Here is an 18,957-nt window from a genome sequence, read left to right as displayed (position 1 = left end):
CAGTCATTACCAGTTCAGAGTATTGCCCTTCGGACTCTCTAAAGCCCCCAGTGTGTTCACAAAGTGCATGGCAGTCATCACAGCTCACTTGCGACTACAAGGATTCCAGGTGTTTCCATACCTAGATGACTGGCTCATCTCCGTCCCCACCAGACATCTATTGGAAGAAGCCCTGGCATACTCTCTCCTCACTGCAGAAAGGCTAGGCATAACCATAAACTGGCAAAAATCCAATCTCACCCCTTCTCAGTCCACAGAATTCATAGGGGTCATCTTGAATACAAAGAATTGCATGGCATCCATTCCAGAGCACAGAATTTTAAGGATAAAGCAGCAACTGATTCCAATCCTTTCAAGGGAGAAATCCACAGCTCATTCTGTTCTCTAGTTGTTGGGTTCCATGGCAGCCTCCATTACAATTGTCCCCCTGGCCAGGTTTCACATGAGGCTTCTATAATGGCTACTGCTCACACAATGGTATCCATTTCAGTACCCTCTTTCAGCCAAGATTCGGGTAACTCACAGGTGCAAACAAGATTTAAATTGGTGGATGGCGCACAATCCATCACAATGGTCTCGTCCCTTCTCCTCCCCAACAGCCCAAGGCTACAGTGACCACGGACACCTCCCTGATGGGGTGGGGGGTATTTCAGGGACAGACAGTCCAAGGTACTTGGTCCGAAATGGAGGCCCATCTGCATATAAATATTCTGGAGCTAAGGGCAGTGCTTCTGGCGTTGCAAGCATTCCACCCCCTGCTGCCATCTGGGACTATTGCGATACAATCAGACAACATGGCGGTGGTCTGGTATATCAACAAACAAGGTGGAACCAAATCTTACCCACACTGTCAGGAGGCCATGAGGATATGGCAATGGATGCTGGCTGCCAACCGCTTTCTTCTAGCAGTGCCATTCCCAGGAGTTCCATCGTGATAGCAGACAGACTCAGCAGGTGTATTCTACAACCTCACAAGTGGTCCCTGAATCCTTTGATAGCGGTGGAGATTTTAAACCACTGGGGTCTTCCTTGCTGTGACCTCTTTGCATCCCTGACCAACTATAAATGCAGCAACTATTTCGCCCTGATTCCCCCTCTGGGACAGTCACCCTGGGACGCTCTAGTCCACAATTGGCCCTTGGGTCTGCTTTATGCATTTCCACCTCTCCCCCTCATTCCCCAGTTTCTGAAGAAAGCCCGTCAGTTGAAGAACAAAGTAATCCTCATAGCACCATATTGGCCTCGTTAGATTTGGTTTCCCTTCCTTTGGCCTCACCTGCTAGATCAACCATGGATTCTCCATCCAGCCCCGAGGCTGATCTCCCATCCACAGAGTCTGATTCACCCCATCCTGAACAGCCTGAAGCTCACAGCTTGGCTCCTCCAATTCCTTTGATTGCCAGGCAGAATGATCTTTCTTTGTCAGTACGTGACATTCTTATTGCATCTCATAAGTCTTCCACCAGAATTACATATCTTAGCAAGTGGAAAGATTTACTTTTTGGCTGAAAGAAAAACAAGTAGATCCTTTTTCAGCACCAGTGTTGATAGTACTGGAATATCTGTCTACCCTGTTTCAGTCCGGTCTATCTGCCTCTACCATTAGAGTTCATTTGGCTGCAATATCTACTTTTCATGATGGTGTCCAAGACTCTTCTCTTATGTCACACAAGTTATGCAAGACCTTCATAAAAGGCATGAATCATCTAAGACCTCCTTTTAGAAAACCTACTTAACCATGGGACCTGTCATTAGTCCTACAAGCTTTGACAATGCCACCTTTCAAACCAGCTTCTTCTTGTGACTTCAAATATTTGTCGTGGAAAACCTTGTTTTTGGTCACCTTTACTTCTGCCAGACATATCTCTGCGCTTCAAGCCTTATGTGTCAAGAGTAATAGTCCTTATTTGATTTTTCATAGAGATAGAGTGTCATTGAGAACTAATCCTTCCTTTCTGCCAAAAGTGATCTCTGAAATGTCCATTAATCAAACAATTGAATTGCCAGTTTTCTTCCCCAGTCATTTAAACAGAGGAGAGTATTGCGTACATACCCTAGATATTCACAGGCAAATTCGCTTCTACTTGAACAGGACTAAGGCTTCTCGTAAATCAGACCAGTTATTTTTGGTCTATTCTGGACCTAGATTAGGATGTGCTGTTGCTAAGGTCACATTGGCTAAATGGTTAAAAGACTGCGTGACCTTCATTTATAGACAACGTAATATTCCATTACCTACTACTATAAAGGCTCATTCTACAAGGTCGGTGGCAACTTCTGCTGCCTTCCATGCCAGAGCCTCTTTACATGACATTTGTGCAGTTGCAACTTGGGCTACTCCTCATACCGTCATCAATCATTACAAATTGGATTTGGCCTCCAGGGGAAGAGCATCTTTTGGTTCTATGGTGCTCAGGAATGTCCTTCCATGAGAGCCTCCCAGGAATAAAGGTAGCTGGGGACTCTGTCCCACATGTAAGGAATGAACAAGGATTAACAATATCAGATAAAGAAGTTATGTCTTACCATAACGTTCCATCTGTATTTTTGATCCTCATTCAGTCATTATGACCCTCCCTCCTTCACCCTCCTGTGGTTTCTAATGGATATCACCATCTGGTTCTGTTAGGTCATTTGACCAGAGGTAGCCTCTACCTTCTTTTGACTTGCAAACTCAATCTGAGGTAACTGGGAGAGGGGAATTCTGGGGAAGAGTTTTAGCTTGAGCATTTGTAGCTGACATAAGCTTGGAAGATGGCCGGCTCAGTTCCGAGGTCGGAACCAATACCCACACATAATGACTGAACGAGGATCAACAATACAGATGGAATGTTATGGTAAGACATAACTTCTTTTTATCATCCCTTTAGGTAATGGCAAGGTTCCTGCTAACTACCACATCAATAGCAGCACCTTAAGTATACACTCAGTGGTGACAGACCTGGGCACACAGGCTGACAGCAACCTTACCTTTGACTATCATGTCTCCATAGGGGTAGGAAGAGCATTCTATATTGTTTATCTCATAAGTAAGGGCATTGCCTCCAGAAAAAAAAAAGTTATAGCCTCTCTGTACTCTTCCCTTATCAGGCCAATAATTGAGTACAATGCCCCTTTTGGTATGTACCTTTCCAAGCACCTGCAGCAATTGGAGAGTCCACAGAGGTTCCTCACAAGGAATATTCAAGGTCTTCAGTATCTGTCCTATGTGGATCATCTGAAATCACTGTAAGTTTATTCTGTTTCATACAGACTACTTAGAGGTGATCTCTGCTTTGCATACAAAGCAATCTCTGACACTGCTTTATTGGAAATGCTGCATCTCTGTAAGGCAAATGGTACATGGGTTACTTGCTGTAAAGATTTTAACCTGGTATGGACATTAATAGAACCTGCTGGAGGGACAGATTTTTCTACCAGAGGTTACCACACCTTTGGACCAGACTCGCACTTCATGTCAAACAGAGCACGTCATTGGCCCTCTTCAAATGCATTCTGGATGATTGGGTGGGTAGCTGTAAATTCACCCCGGGGGTTCCACCTATGTCCCTCTTGGACAGGGGCAGCAGTGCTGATCGTGGACATAAGGGTAGAACTTGATTAAGCTTGTAAGGGCCCCAGGGTCATTAGATAGTAACTTCCTATGATCCTAAAGGCTGTTTCAAACAATATTTAAGCAAGAAGACAGAGTACATAGAGAAAACCCAGGATTTTCTACTATACTAGAGAAACTGGAAGAAACAGACATTATTAATTTATGTAGGATTTGTTAATTGAAAGGACACATCAAGTGTATGCTTCAAACCTAGTCATGAGACAGCAGCCAAGACCTTAATTGTTAAATATACAATCATACCAGCTGAAATAGTCAATCCTGACAAAACTGTAGTAGAAAGGAAAAGTATTAAAATTTAGAGGCAGCTGAATGTTTGTTGAACATGATTATTTTCTGTACACCAGGCAGAAGAGATGCAAATCTGTTCTAGGAATCAAAAGTTTGAGAGGCAGATGTGAAATTCAAGCTGCTGTATTGCATGGCAATAAGAAATGAACATGTACACTCCTTTGTTACTTTGACTTTTTTGGATGCAGAACAGACTAAGAAAGAAAAAAAAATGTTTAACAAACAGCGAACCAAAAACCAGGAGGGGATTGTGCTTCTCATTTTTTTGACAATAAATTTCATGGAACGACTTTGCCAGTGTAACATTTTTAGAGTATTCCAGAGGGAAATTCTTGGGAGGCTTTAAAAAGCACAGGAGTTGAGTAGAAGAATCAATATGTTTGACTTGAACCACAGTCTGGGAGATGGAGATGATCAAGAAGTCCAGCAACACTGAAGTTAGTGAATAAATGGGAGACTATAAGACATCGTTCACATTTGTAAAATAAAGCTTTGCAAGAAAACGAGATTGAAAAAGACTGGGGTTTTGTTGACTTTGTTAACTGTAAATCATATACCTCATTTTATGTCACCTAATGTTTAGAAGGACACTAAAGCGAAAAAAGTAACTGTAAGTAAAACAGTTTTTGTTTTCACCGATATTTACATAAAACATTTTATGATGCAAACTCTGTTATATTGGCAAGTAGTTTTTGTACAGTGTACATTTGGGCATTTAAAATTTGTGTGGGGAGTTTTTTCAGTGACTTTTGTATATGTTAAAGATGAGGGTAAGCAAGCACTTTTTCTTGTTAGAAATATAGGCTGTATACTATAGGATCATAGGGGGGTAGCCACAGTGGTTAGCTTTGCCACCTCACAGCAAGAGGTTCTCTGGTTCTATCCTCAGCTGAGGTGCCTTCTGTGTGGAGTCTGCATGTCCTCCCTGTTGTCTCATGGGTTTCCTCCGGTGCTCCGGTTTCCTCCCACATACCAAAGACATGCTGTAGGTGGATTGGACACTCTAAATTGGCCCTAGGCTTGAGTGTGTGCATGTGTGTGCCTTCTGTGAAGGTTGGGCGCTGGGCCGGCAACTTGACACTGTAAAACTCCACTGCCAGTCATGAGCAGACAGGTGATCTGCTGTGGCGACCTCTAACCAGGAAAAGTCAAAAGAAGAAGAAGCAGACTGTAGGATCATAGAAGGTTAATAGGCTAATGGCCTTGGATCCTTTTTAAGCCTAGCCATTTATACCCCACTGTCCCCAGTTAGGAATACCCAAAGACAAATAAACCAAAAAATAAGCACCCTGGTAGTTAGTCTCCAGTCCATTTTATTGTATAAAATCATGGCCCTTATTCTTGAAAATAATTATATTTTTTGAGGGGCAATATTTTCAGCAGGTAAAAGGTGTAGCTATGGGGGCCGCTTGTGCCTCCGTTTATGCTAACCTTGTTTTATTGGGTTGGGGAAAGGGAATATGTTTTCAAAAGTGAATATTTCTCAGAGATTCTCTCCTATAACAGGTTTTTGGATGATATTTTTATTTTATGTAGAGGTAAAAAAGAATCTATACCTGCTTTCATTGAGTATTTGAACAGTACCACCACTTTTTTAAGATTTACTTTTTGAGTGTCATGATGAGGAAATAAATGATCTGGATACAAAGATAGTAAAAGGAAAAGAAGGTTTTATTTCTCTAGTATATCGTAAGAAAGCCTTCTGCAATAGCTATTTACATTATAACAGCCATCACCCACTGTTTCAGAAGAAAGGTATCATTAAAGGTCAGGCTGTTAGGATAGCCAGGATGACTTCCCAAAAAGAGAATGTAATAAAGGAATTTGTACATCTGAAGGAAATGTTTTTAGATAGGGGCTATCCTGGTGAATTTATTGATGCCATTCTGAGAGAAGTTTTGGATGAATGGGGTAAAAATATATACTACTTTTAGGTAGGGGGTTAACAAACCCCCCACCCCAGGCAGGTATAGATGTAGATGGTGGGACAAATATTGATTTCCAACAAGCCTGTGTGATTCAATATAGTCCCCTATACAATGGGGTTAAGAATATTCTTAATAAAAACTGGAGTATTTTCAAAACCAACAATGAAGTGCACCAAGTTTTGGGAGAAAAAAACACTTTTTCTACTAAAATAGGACCTAATTTAAAGTTGGTTTTAGAAAGGAAAATTCGTAATGGTGGAGCCAACAACAACCTAAATGGTACCACACCCTGTGGTAGATGTTCTTATTGCCATTACATTCTCCAGGGTACCTCTATTGCCTTGGCTAATGAAAATGGTAATACTTTGTTTTTCAGGAAAGGAAACTGTTTTTCTAGCAAACTAGTATATCTTGTGAAATGTAATACCCGCATTTCATTTTATGTTGGAAAGACTGAGAGGCTTCTTAAATCCAGAATATATGAACATATATATGATGTAAAAAATAAAAGAGAAACTAATGCCCTGTTTAGACATAGTTTACAGTGTGAAGGTTTTTCTGCATTTAAGTTTGCCATTCTGGATATTGTGCAAGTAGATTCAGGGGGGGGGGGATTGGCAAAATGTATTGTGTAAAAAAGAGCTGTTGTGGCAGTTAAGGTTGGCTGCAAATGTACATCTAGGGTTGAATGATTACTTGACTATCCTGCCAGTATTAAAAGAAAAAGCAGGACAAGTCTAAGTCCCTTCATTTGTTTTATTGTTTTACTAATATGACAGTGAATAATATTGACCTAATGGTTTTCCTACTCGGATTATTTTAATTATTAATATTCAATTTATGCTAATTTAATGTTTTTTATTGGCTGTTTTTAATCAATTATGGTTCTTTTAAACCTATTTAAACTGCTTTTTAAGAAAAGGCCTTTGTTCTGATGAAGTCAACTGTGTTTGATGGAAGCGCTTAACTTTTAGTTATGTACTCACCATAACTTTAGATGTTTGGGATCCATCTCGCCTACATTCTGTACTGATGGGCTCGGAGCCGATCCCTCGGCTCCGACTCGGCACGCTTATGCTATAGAGCGAGGCCTCTTATTGGCTGAGCTATCTTTATCCCAGGATGCACCACCACTAATCCCCCAGATCTTGTTTGTCCGCATTCATGCACACATGCACAACTTGTTTATATAACATTGTTAGATGTTTCAAGATGAAACAACAGAATTCGGACCTTCTGATATCCTCTGATCTCCAAGGAAGGGGGAAGGAGGGTGGTTATTAGAATGGCCGAGATGGATCCCAAACATCTAAAGTTATGGTGAGTACATAACTAAAAGATGTTATGTGATCCTATCTCGCCTACATTCTGTACTGATGAGACAGCGTCCCTAGCACCTAAATCCCGGGTGGCTCATTGGAAAACACTCCTGAGCACTGTGGAACCAAATGAAGCTCGTCCTCTAGATGCCACATCCAATTTGTAGTGGGAAATAAAAGTGTGCGGGGAAGACCATGTAGCCGCAGCACAAATGTCACTAATGGCAAGCTTAGAATGAAATGCTATCGAAGTAGCCATAGCCCTTGTAGAATGAGCTTTGACAGAGGTGGTAAGCTCTTTGTTAGAATAAAAATAAGCTTGAGTAATACAGTCCCTGATCCATTTGGCAATAGTGACCTTTGTGACAGCTTTGCCCAATTTATTGTCTGCAAAGGATACAAACAACTGATCTGTTTTCCTTGTTAGTTTGGCCCTGTTTAAATAAAAACGTAACTGTCTGTGGACATCTAGTGTGTGGAATATGAACTCCGCTTTGTTAGAGTATTTTGGGAAAAACTGGAAGCTCTAACGATTGTTGTAAGCAGAAACTAGAACAAACTTTAGGGACAAAGGAAGGATTTGGCCTGAGGGATACTCTGTCTTTGTGAAAACCAAGCACGGGGGTTTTACTGACAAAGCCTGAAGCTCTGAAACTCTTCTGGCAGAAGTAATCGCCACCAGAAAGGCTGTCTTCCGTGATAGAAACTTTAGATCACATGTAGCTGCCGGTTCAAAGGGGAAAGAAGTCAAGGCGCGTAACACTATATCGAGATCCCATGGAGGTGCAGGATGAGAAATCGGAGGTCTTAATAGAGTAGCACCTTTCAAGAAGGTCTTACACAATCTGTTGCTCATTAAAGGTGGGTCTATGGATTCGTGAAAATTAGAAATTGCTGCCAATTGTACCTTGATGGTAGAAACTGAAGAGCCTTGATTGAAAAGAGAAGTCAAAAATTGTAGTACTTCTGCCACGGGAACAGAAATGGGGTCCAGGCCCCGGAGTTGAGCCCAAATAGCAAATCTTTTCCATTTGCTAGAATACAGTTTCTTTGTAGCAGACTTATGGGCCGAAGATAATATGTGCACAACATCTGGATCCAATGTATGACTCCTGACTATTGTTGGAAGAGGAGGAGCCAAGCCGTCAATTTTAAGGTGTGTAGGGACTGGTGGAATAGTCCCGACTGATGAACCAGTAGGTCTGGGATCTGATCCAGGAACCATGGACCTTCCAGAGCATGTTTCCGAAGATAGGGGAACCACACTTGACGAGGCCAGTAAGGAGCAATTAAGATCATTTTGCTCCCCAAGAGAGATGCCTTTTGAATCACCTTGGGAAGGAGAGGAACTGGAGGGAAGGCATAAAGCAAGCCGGTGGGCCAAGGACGGACTAGTGCGGCCATGGGGCTCTTCCCCGAGCCGGGGTTAGGGAGAAGAATTCTTTGCACTTTGCATTCAGAGGAGTCGAAGAGGTCGCAACACGGAACTCCCCATTTGCTGAAAATCTGACTTGCAACTGTCATATTCAGTGACCATTCGTGAGGAGAGAGGATGGTTCTGCTCAATCTGTCGGCTATCACATTGGACTTGCCTGGTATGTGAGTAGCCACTAGGAAGCATTTGGTCGAGACTGCCCATTCCCAAACTCTCATGGCTTCTCTGCAAAGAGGATAGGATCTGGTCCCTCCCTGTTTGTTCAGGTACCAGACAACTGACATGTTGTCTGAGTGAACAGCAATTACGCCCTGAGGGAGATAATCGTGAAGGGCTTGAAGGGACAGAAGTACTGCCCTCATTTCTAAGATGTTGATATGAAGTAAAGTCTCTTCCGGGTGCCATTTGCCTTGGACTGACCTGCCCAGGGAATGCCCCCCCCCCACCCTGTCTGGGAGGCGTCCGTGGTCAAAGTGGCCGGAGAAGGTAGAACAAAGGGTCGCCCTGATCCAAGTTGGAGGGCACTAGCCACCAGCGAAGGTCCCGTTTGCAAGATTCCGTGATCCATACGAGGTGACTGAGGGGGAGTTCTTGAAAGGACCACTGAGCTGAAAGAAGCCACTGGAGAATTCTCATGTGCAACTTTGCCAAGGGGACTAGAAGAACCGTGGCGGACATGGATCCCAATAGCTGCAGGACCATCCTGGCTGGAGCTTTGGGCCTGGGAAGTAAGGCTCGAACTTGAGTCTGTATAGTTTGTATTCTGTCTGTCGGTAGATAGACCCGCATTCGGTTTGAGTCTATCTCTACCCCTATGAATCTTATGCGTTGAGATGGCAGCAACACAGACTTTGGCTAATTGAAGGTGATTCCAAGGGAACTGCCCAGTGATATAGTGGCTTGGAGGCTCTGCAGTAGTAGATGTCTGGAGGTGGCAGTTAGGAGCCAGTCGTCTAGATATGGAAACACCTGGAATCCTACACTTCTCAGGTGAGCAGTCACGACTGCCAAACACTTGGTGAACACCCTGGGGGCTGTGGTGAGACCAAAGGGCAGCGCACGGAACTGAAAATGACTGCCTCCTAGGCTGAAGCGCAAATGTCTCCTGGAAGCTTGATGTACCATGATATGATAATAAGCGTCCTTGAGATCTATGGAGCACATCCAAACACCCTTCTCCAGCAATGGGAGAATGGTTTGTAGGGTGACCATTCGGAACTTGGACTTTCTGACTGAACGGTTTAGGATGCTGAGGTCCAAAATGGGCCTCAAGTCCCCGGTCTTTTTTGGCACCAAAAAGAATCTTGAGTAAGTCCCTAATCCGATCTGGTCTGCGGGGACCGGTTGGATGACTCCTTTTTGCAGCAGCTTTAAAACATCTGAGGCTGCAGTATCCCGCTGACTGGGTGGCAGGTCCGGGATTTTTTTGGACTGAAAGGGGGGATGAGAGAATGGGATGGAGTAACCTCTGGCGATAATTCGAAGCACCCATCGGTCCTGAGTGATACCTTCCCAGGCTTTTAGGTGCTTCGAGAAACGACCCCCGACTGGCTCTGGAGCAGCATAGCCGGGCAATCCCTCAGGGACTATGAAAGGCTGAAGAGCCACGAAAGGACTCGCAGTCTCCAGTGTTGCGAGGGCCTCTGCCGCCTCTGGGATGGCGTCTTCCGGAAGAATTTCCCCCTCCTCTGCCTCTGGAAGGGGAATCCTCCTGCTGAGAGGGGTAAGGCTTTTGAGATCTACGGAACCACATCTTCCCTCCTCTTTTAGCCTTGGGATAAGGCCGAAAGGGAGTGGAAAATCGTGCCCCTACGGCAGTCAGAGTCTTACCCTCCTGTTCACAGCGGGTTAGTGTGTCCTTTACCTTGGGTCCAAACAGGGAGGACCCATCAAAGGGGGCGTCGGCAAAGGAAGACTTGAAGGCCTCCGCGAAATGACACAGGCGGAGCCAGGCTTGTCTCCATAGAGCAATGCCTATACCCGCCGCTCTACTCGCCCCTTCGGCCGCATAACAAATGAGCCTCATGGACGAGTTCGAGATGGACGTCATTGTAGCCAGCTGAGAGCCAACCGTCTGGGCCAGCTCCTCAGGCAGGTTACCCAAGAGTGTATCAGATAACTCTTTAATCAGATACCTCTGAAATCTGGTAAAGTGCGTAAGGTAGTTCAAGGACCTCAATGTAAAGGCCGCTGAACTGAGGGTGCGCTTGCCGTACCGATCCATGCTCCTAGACTCCTTATTAGGAGGATGGACGGACATCAAAGCCTCTGCTATGTCTTGCTGGGTAGCAGATGCCACCACCAAAGCATCTACAGCCACACCTTTAGTTAGAAGCTCTTTTTCAGGGGGTGCCGAGAGGAACTTATTCGGACGAGCAGGCACCGGTTCCACAGAGTCTGGGTGTTCCCACGCCCTTCGACAGATCAAATCCAAGAGCTCATCGAAGGGCGGAGACACCCAGGAGGTGGAGGGCTGAGCCCCGAAGGCCTTCAGGAACACTGACTCATCAGCAGAGGGAGGTTTGGACTGCCAGCCGCCTCATTGTTTTAGGGCTTCCAGGATGTCTGCAAAGGAGACATCATCCGAGGACGACTTAGGGGACCCCTCTGCATCATCGAGATCAGTGTCTGATGTAAGAGACTCATCAGGGGAGTCAACGTGCTTCCTCTTGCACGATCTCTTCCTGGGGGGTTCTTCTGAAGAGGCTTCAGAAGGACCTCCAGGAGGGGGAGAAACCCCAGCGGGGGTAACCTGAGGCCCGGGGGCTCCGCTGTCTAAGGACAGGGGGACTGCCAAAGACCCAGTCTCCGTATGCAGGGAAGGCGCTGGGGAAACTGTAGAGGTAGCCAAGGAAGATTTGGCTAATGCACTCCTCATAGCCCTGAAGGCGGGACCACCAGAATCCTGGGAGGGTCCCACCTCCGTGGCCACGACAGTGGACAGCACTCCCGCCGCCGACGCACCAAGAAGGAGACTTGGGACCGAAAGCATCAATCCCGAAGCCTCCCCCCCAGGGCCGAAGGAAGAAGTCCGTGTACTGAACTCCGACCCAAGAGCCGGAGTTGGAGCAAGGGTCGGGCCCGACCCTAAAACCTCCACCGGTTCCATCAGTGCCGGCTCCAACGGTGCCGAAGCTGTTGGAGGAGGAACCACAGTAGGGAGTGGACCATCGGCTCCGGCGAATGGGCTGGAGCCGAAACTAGCTTTTGGAACACCGGAGACTGGAAGAGTCTAAGGAGCACCCTGTCGATGTCCGAATCAGACATCTTGGATGATCTAGAGGATACCGATCTGGCCCGAACCGATTTCTCCATCGGCTCCGAAGGGCTCGGGGACCTGCTCCGAATGGACTCCACCACTATCGGCTCCGAGGGAGATCTCAAGGTAATTTCCCTTGATGCCGATAAGGACTTCGGCTCCGAAGGGGAAGAGTCTGAGCCGGTAACCCTTATCGGCTCCAATATCAGTGGAGCCGATGAGGGTGACCCGCCTCTCGATGCTCCAGTCCTCGGCTCCGAAACCAGAGGGGTCGAGGCTGGAGGCATCGAGGCAGACCGTTCTGCCCTCGGCTCCGAAGTCCGTGAAGCCGATGGAGAAGTCTGCTTAGATTTTTTTGCAGTCGGTTCCGACTGACTGGTCGGAGCCGACGCTTTCTTCTTTTTAGAAGGAGAAGGAGAGGAAGATAAAGCCTCCTCGAAGGATGGCTTGATTAAGAACCACTAAGCACACCACTCCGTCACACGGTTATAGTAAAGGAAAAAACCTCCGTCGCTGTACCATAAAGGGCTGTCCTCCAACTGTCACTTAAATGTTCCACAAAGCATTCGTAAGGAATAACAGGCTGCAAATTAATCCTTCGTTTTAATGCCACAAAAATTCACAAAACCACACACTGACATAAATAAAATACTGGTGATATACTGGTGACACGTATGTCATCCAATAAAACCATTATGGAGAAAGAACTAGAAAACATCTTTAACATGTTCAAAAAAAGAGGATACCCAGATTCTTTGTTGTTCCCCATAATTACATTTGTAAAAAATGAATGGGGACAGAAGTATCCACCTTTACTGGGGAAACCTTTCATTAGCAATAAGAAAGCTAACCTTAGTAATAATAACATTTGTGTAATTATGTATAGTCCATATACAAGTGTTGTCAAAGAAATTTTAATTAAACATTGGAATATATTAACTGTATCAGAAGATGTAGGGAAAATAGTGGGGACCATCCCGAAATGTGTTTACAAGACATCCGTAAACATTAAAAACATGTTGGAGAGTAAAAAAGCTGTTAAAAAAGTAAGGGACAGGGACATCAACAATAAAAAAGGAACAACAAAGTGTGGGACGTGCAATCAGTGTAAGTTTATTAATGAAAATAAAACTATAAATTTGAAGAATACCAGCAGGACTAGGCTGGTCAATTTGACAAGCAATTGTAACACATCTAGGGTAGTATATATTGCAGTGTGCACTGTTTGCAACGCATATTACATTGGGAAGACTGAGAGAAAATTAAAAACCAGGATTTATGAGCATTCATACAAGATTAAGAAACAGGATTGTAATAATGCCCTCAGTAAGCATGTTTTAGATAGAGGGCAGGAACACACTTTTGTCTTCAGTATTATTGATCATATTGATTCCAAAGGTTGTGTGGGCAATTGGAAAGTCTTTTTGGGACTATTGGAAAGTAAGTGGCAAATGTTTTGTGATGCCACTATGAGTCCTGGATTAAATGACCATATTAGCATTAAACCATTTTTATTAATGGAATGAATTTAGGGAACTTTTATTATTATTATTATTTTTTGAAAGCATTTCTTCATAAAATTATTGTATTATTTAATATTGTTCATATTTACATTTATAATATACATAGTTTTTTAGGCAGGATATAGTTTGTAGCTTTTTAATCAATCATTTAATTAACCATCTTGTTAGGAACAGTTTTTTGAATTTTGGTGCCAAAATTAATTATAAAAGGTTGACTAACACTATATTCATGGTTCTGATGAAATCTGCATTTCCTGCAGATGAAAGCGCTTAACCAGGGTAGATTTTAATGTTTCAACTCAATTTGATCTTGTTGTTCTGTAAGGAATAAAAGTTTTTTATTCAACTCTTCTGTTCGAGCTGTGGTATTTCTAGGACCCCAACAAGGATTGTTACTTGGTTTTGTGTTTCGCTACTTTTCGAGTGGTTTAGTTTCCAGTAGTAACAGGTTATAACTCCTTCCACAGAATAAACATGGTGCAAATCAGAACATTAGATATCTAAGAACAAAGTGCAAGACAGTGCTGTCCATTCTAACATAACGCTTTATTTCCAGCAGTAACACACAGTCTGCATCCCACCTCCTCACAAACAACTACAGTCATATTGGATTCAGTAAATGGGCGAGATCTTACTAAAACTTATCAGCTTGTTTCCAACAAGTGCATAGATCTTAACAACTGCTTTCTGTAGCTCATTTCTTAAACAGACATTTTTCATCTTTTGGAAGGCTTTTGCAGGCTAATGTCTGATATTTATCCAGATATTCAGACCTGAACAACAACCCCCCCCCCCCCGACTACTGGCATCACCTTTCATCTTATTTCAAACATCCTGTTTTACTTGGTAAAAAGGTGTTACATATGTCTTGCCATCTTCAACATTCATGTTTGCTTTGTGTAGTGCACGGCATTTGCTAAGAAAGTGTGCACATTGGTCTGTCAGGTTCAGGCCATGATTAGTAGTAGGTCAGTACCCTTTTTTCCTGCCCTCTTTTTTATTCAAATATGTGGTAGTTTTTAAAAAAATGTAAATGTCTGTAGCTTGTTCCATGCAGAAGTATTGAGTATGACTGCCACTAAGCATAGCAAGTGTGCTTACTATAGTGCCGTATGTTCTTTAAAGTTTGTCATAATCAGTAACTCTCTTTAGTATTAGAGTGTGATGTCCTTCAGTAGTCAGGTAAATGTTCACAAAAAAAAAAAGTGAATGGCCAGGAAAGATACAGGGACTGAGACCTCACTTAGCAATCCTAGGTCTGATGGCATCAGCATCATGGAGGCACTTGATCAGTTTCTGTCCCTGGTTTCTGCTATAGTTGTGTCTTCTGTTGTTTCACACTCAGACTGCCATATTGCTTCTAGCATGTATCACTCAACCAAGGAAACAGTGGTGCTTAATGGCAGCAGATACATCCTTAACCACTAAAAGTATTTGTGTATACTTTATTAAACATGGTGAATGGGAATAGTTTTGGTAATCAAGGACATCCATGTGACTAGGAAATCAGTGCCCAGATATGTACCACTAGGGCTCCCAAATTCCGAGCAGCTGCATTCAAGCTTAAGATCTATTCAGAGGACTGGTCCTCAATCAAGCTTAAGCTGTCACTTGGTGGGTCACCAACCTCATTGTCCTCTATCTCCTTCACAAGATCTCTCATGTGGGAGATGCAGACTCCTCTGATCCTGAGGAAGATGGTCAGTCTTACATTAGCCCCTCCCTTGTCCTGTGATGCATAATGAGAGCATCTTGGCCACTGATTCACCACCAGAGGACCTGCCCTTTGGAGATACTCACTTGTATATGAGAGGGTATTTCCTGTTGAGGTGTCAACTCCTCCAAGAAGGCCATGGAACATTATTTGTTTCCAAATCAGTAGCTATTCCACCCACCCAGGACATTCTTCTTGTATGTCTTTAGTGTTACCTGCCTATATCCAGACTCCCAAACTCTTACCCCAAAGACACCTGACTTTTTTTATAGAGACCAGGAACCTTGGGTTTCAGTGCAAAAATTCCACTGTATGACACACACACAATGTTTTGTGAATCTACTAAGAAAGTTAAAATGGTTCCAGACCACAAAACAAGCTCTTAAATGGTGAGGAGCAATATTGCTGATATATATGGTAAAAGGTGTATGTGTCAGCAACCCTGGATTTTAGAACTTTATATTGCTAAAAGCATATTTTGAAATATCAGGAATGTGGTCAAGCAACTGATGAGCAGCTGGTGAAAGGGAGATTAAGCTAGGGGCTTTACTGTTCCAGCAAGCCTGGTTCTTATTGCAAGTGGAGAAACATTATCAAATGTAGGTATAATGTTATGAATGCAGCATCCAGGACTTCTACAATAAGGTCAGTCCATATAGGTTATTCCATATAATGTGCTGAAATTTTCAGAGTACAAGAGAAAAGCCATGTCAAACACATATTCCATTCTTCATTTCCAAAGAGTCGTAGGACTTTCCCCTTCACACAAGGGACCTTCTACTGCAAGACAAATACAGGCAAGCTAACAGTAGAAAGGCCTACAAACAAACAAAATGGTAGGGAGAATAGAAGGGATGGAGTGTAGCCCATGTGCTTTCCAATCCGTAGAAAGTAGCTATATCTGTACCAACTCCCCCAGCCCCCTCACCATCCCTATCCAAGCACCAGAATGGAAAAGTGGTCAGCCACTTGCTATCAGCAGTGGCACTCCATTTTCATAGACCTATGACTGCAGAACTCTCAAAGGGATGCAAAATTCCATTCATGTCCAAGCCACAAAAGATGGTAATTTCAGGAGTCCCAAGAGACTGAAGCACCTGATAAATCCTGAAAGATGTGCTAAACCAAGAGACTATATGAAAGGGGTCTATATCACATTGTCGAAAACTGACAATGTTGAATGGCTAAAATATCGAAAGTGCCGTTCATCAAAACTGTTCTTGTGGGGGGCTGCATCCCCCACACCCCCAGCTAATTATATATGCCAACTCCAAGATTGCACTACAGTGAGGAAAGGGCAAATTTACTGATCCTCACTGTACCGTGATCCCACAAGAACAGTTTTGATGAACGACACTTTCGATATTTTAGCCGTTCGACATTGTCAGTTTTCAACAATGTGATAGGAACCCTATGAAAGGTGCCACATGGACAGGAAAAAGAAGTGTTTTACATCAGACTGCTTCTGATACCAAGAAAGATGGAGACATTCTAACCTTGTCAAGGCTGAACAAATTTTGAAAGTTCTCAGCATTGACAGTGCAAGCACTGCTACCAATGTCCTACCCTAAACCACCCCTAGTCACATGAGCAATACCTGAGTCATTTGACGGAGGATTACATTTTCAGTTTATTTCCTTTCCCTTTTGTCTAGCTACTGCATTTGGGTATTTACCTAATGCCTGACCCCAGTGATAGCACACTGTAAAACTAAGGGGCATCAGTGTTTTCCATTTCCTGAACAACTGCCTCATCCATACTCAATTCAGTTCTTATGGTAGATAGAGGGCTGTCAGTTATACCTTGTAGTGCCTAAACAGTTTAGGGTTCCTGCAAGATTCAGGTCTGTTTCCATCTCAAAGAACAGTATTCCTTGGGGGGGGGGGGTCTCTGTTCGACAACAAACTGGAAGATCTTTTTTTTCAACAAGCAAGGGCAGAGGGGGATGGAAGCACTGACAGACCTATTTCAAAATAATGCAGACAAAGCCAGATGGACTGCCCAGTGAATCCTCACCATTCTAGGTCAGATAGCTGTGACCATCCTTGTGATCCTCCTAGCCAAACTATGCATGAAGAAATTACAGTGTTCCTAAGAAACATCTGAGATCAGCAATTAAAATCTCTGGAACTATTAATAGCAGTGTTATCCTTCGAGAGAAAAATTGCACAGGACACTAAGGATAATCACAAGGCTTTCTTTAGTTATGTTAGGAACCTGGGTGGGAATCCCAGATATGCTCAGAATTAGTCCAAAATTACAAAAATACACCAAACCTACAGACATTGCCAACATCCTAGCTGACAGGTTCAGCGCAAACTTCTCCCCCCCCCCCCACCAAAAGGGCAAATATCTATCCCAGCAGAGTGCTGCCCCCCTGACATCTCAGATGTTCAGGTAAGAGCCGCCCTCTCCAAAGCAAAAAACACAGCATCAATGGGACCAGACGGTGTCCCGGGCTGCGTCCTACATGAACTCCAAGAAGAGCTAAACCCAAACATAAAACTACTGTTCAATCTCAGCCTTACTACAGGATATGTACCCAAAGAGTGGCGTACAGCAACAGTGGTCCCTCTCCACAAAGGTGTTGCCTCAACGAATCCTGGAAACTATCGCCCCATAAGCCTGACTAGCTTGGTCTGCAAAGCTATGGAAAGGATCATCATGGACCTCATAAATAAAGATATTGGGGGCCTACAGACACTGGATCCTACCCAGTTCGGCTTTGTTAAGGGCAGATCCTGCCTCTTAAACCTGGTCAATTTCTTTGAAACAGTCACCAAGGCTATTGACGAGGGGAAGGTGGTCCACACAGCCTACCTGGACCTCGCAAAAGCCTTCGATACAATACCCCACTCGGGCATTATAGATAAGCTCACCAGCTTAAATATAAATGCCTACGTCATTAGATGGGTTGCAAACTGGCTCAAGGACAGAACTCACATGGTTAGAATTGCTGGAGCCATGTCAGTCTCCAAACCAGTTACAAGTGGTGTCCCACAAGGCTCAGTCCTGGGACCTCTCTTGTTCGGTATATATTTCTCGTAGGTACAGGCCATCACGGAAGGACTGTGGCTGACCAAGTTCGCAGATGACTGCAAACTAGGCGCCATAATCAACTCTCCAGCTGACACAAGCATCCTACAAAAGGGCCTCATAGAAACAGACAACTGGTGCTAGAGCCATGGCCTCAAGCTAAACGCCAAAAAGTGTATAGTCATCCCCTTTGGCAAAAACAAAGTGCCCACAAATTACCACATAGGTGGTAATCCATTAAGTATGGAAGAAGTAATTAGGGACCTGGGGACCCAAGTTGATAGCAATCTCTCATTTGAAAACCACATGGCCAAAGTGGTTAGAAAAACATTTTATATAGCCCACCTAATCATGAAGGGATTCACATCTAGATCAGGGGAGGTCATTGTGCTATTTACTCATCCCTCATCAGGCCCATAATTGAGTACAATGCCCCTTTTGGGATGTACCTTACCAGACACCTGCAGCAACTGGAAAGACCACAAAAGTACCTCACCAAGAGGATCAAAGGGCTCAAACAGATGCCATATGCTGCCCGGTTAAAGAAACTCCAGCTCTACTCAGTGGCATACCGCCTGCTCAGAGGCGATCTGTGCCTGACGTATAAAGCCATGTCCAACCCGGAATTAATGGACATGCTGCACCTCAGAAAATCCAAATCCCATCGAGCTATGTGCTCGAGAGACTTGAACCTCAGCACTGAAATAAGTAGGACATGCTGGAGGGACAGATTCATAACCCAGAGGCTCCCTTCACTCTGGAATAAAATCCCAGTCCAGGTTAGGCAGAGTCCCTCATTGACTCTCTTCATGAGGAATCTTGATGAGTGGATGGGAGAT

This window comes from Protopterus annectens, chromosome 5.part0 (genome assembly GCF_019279795.1).
Source record: "Protopterus annectens isolate FY-2018-M chromosome 5.part0, PAN1.0, whole genome shotgun sequence".
NCBI classification, from domain to species: Eukaryota; Metazoa; Chordata; order Ceratodontiformes; family Protopteridae; genus Protopterus; species Protopterus annectens.
This window is presented reverse-complemented; position numbering follows the sequence as displayed.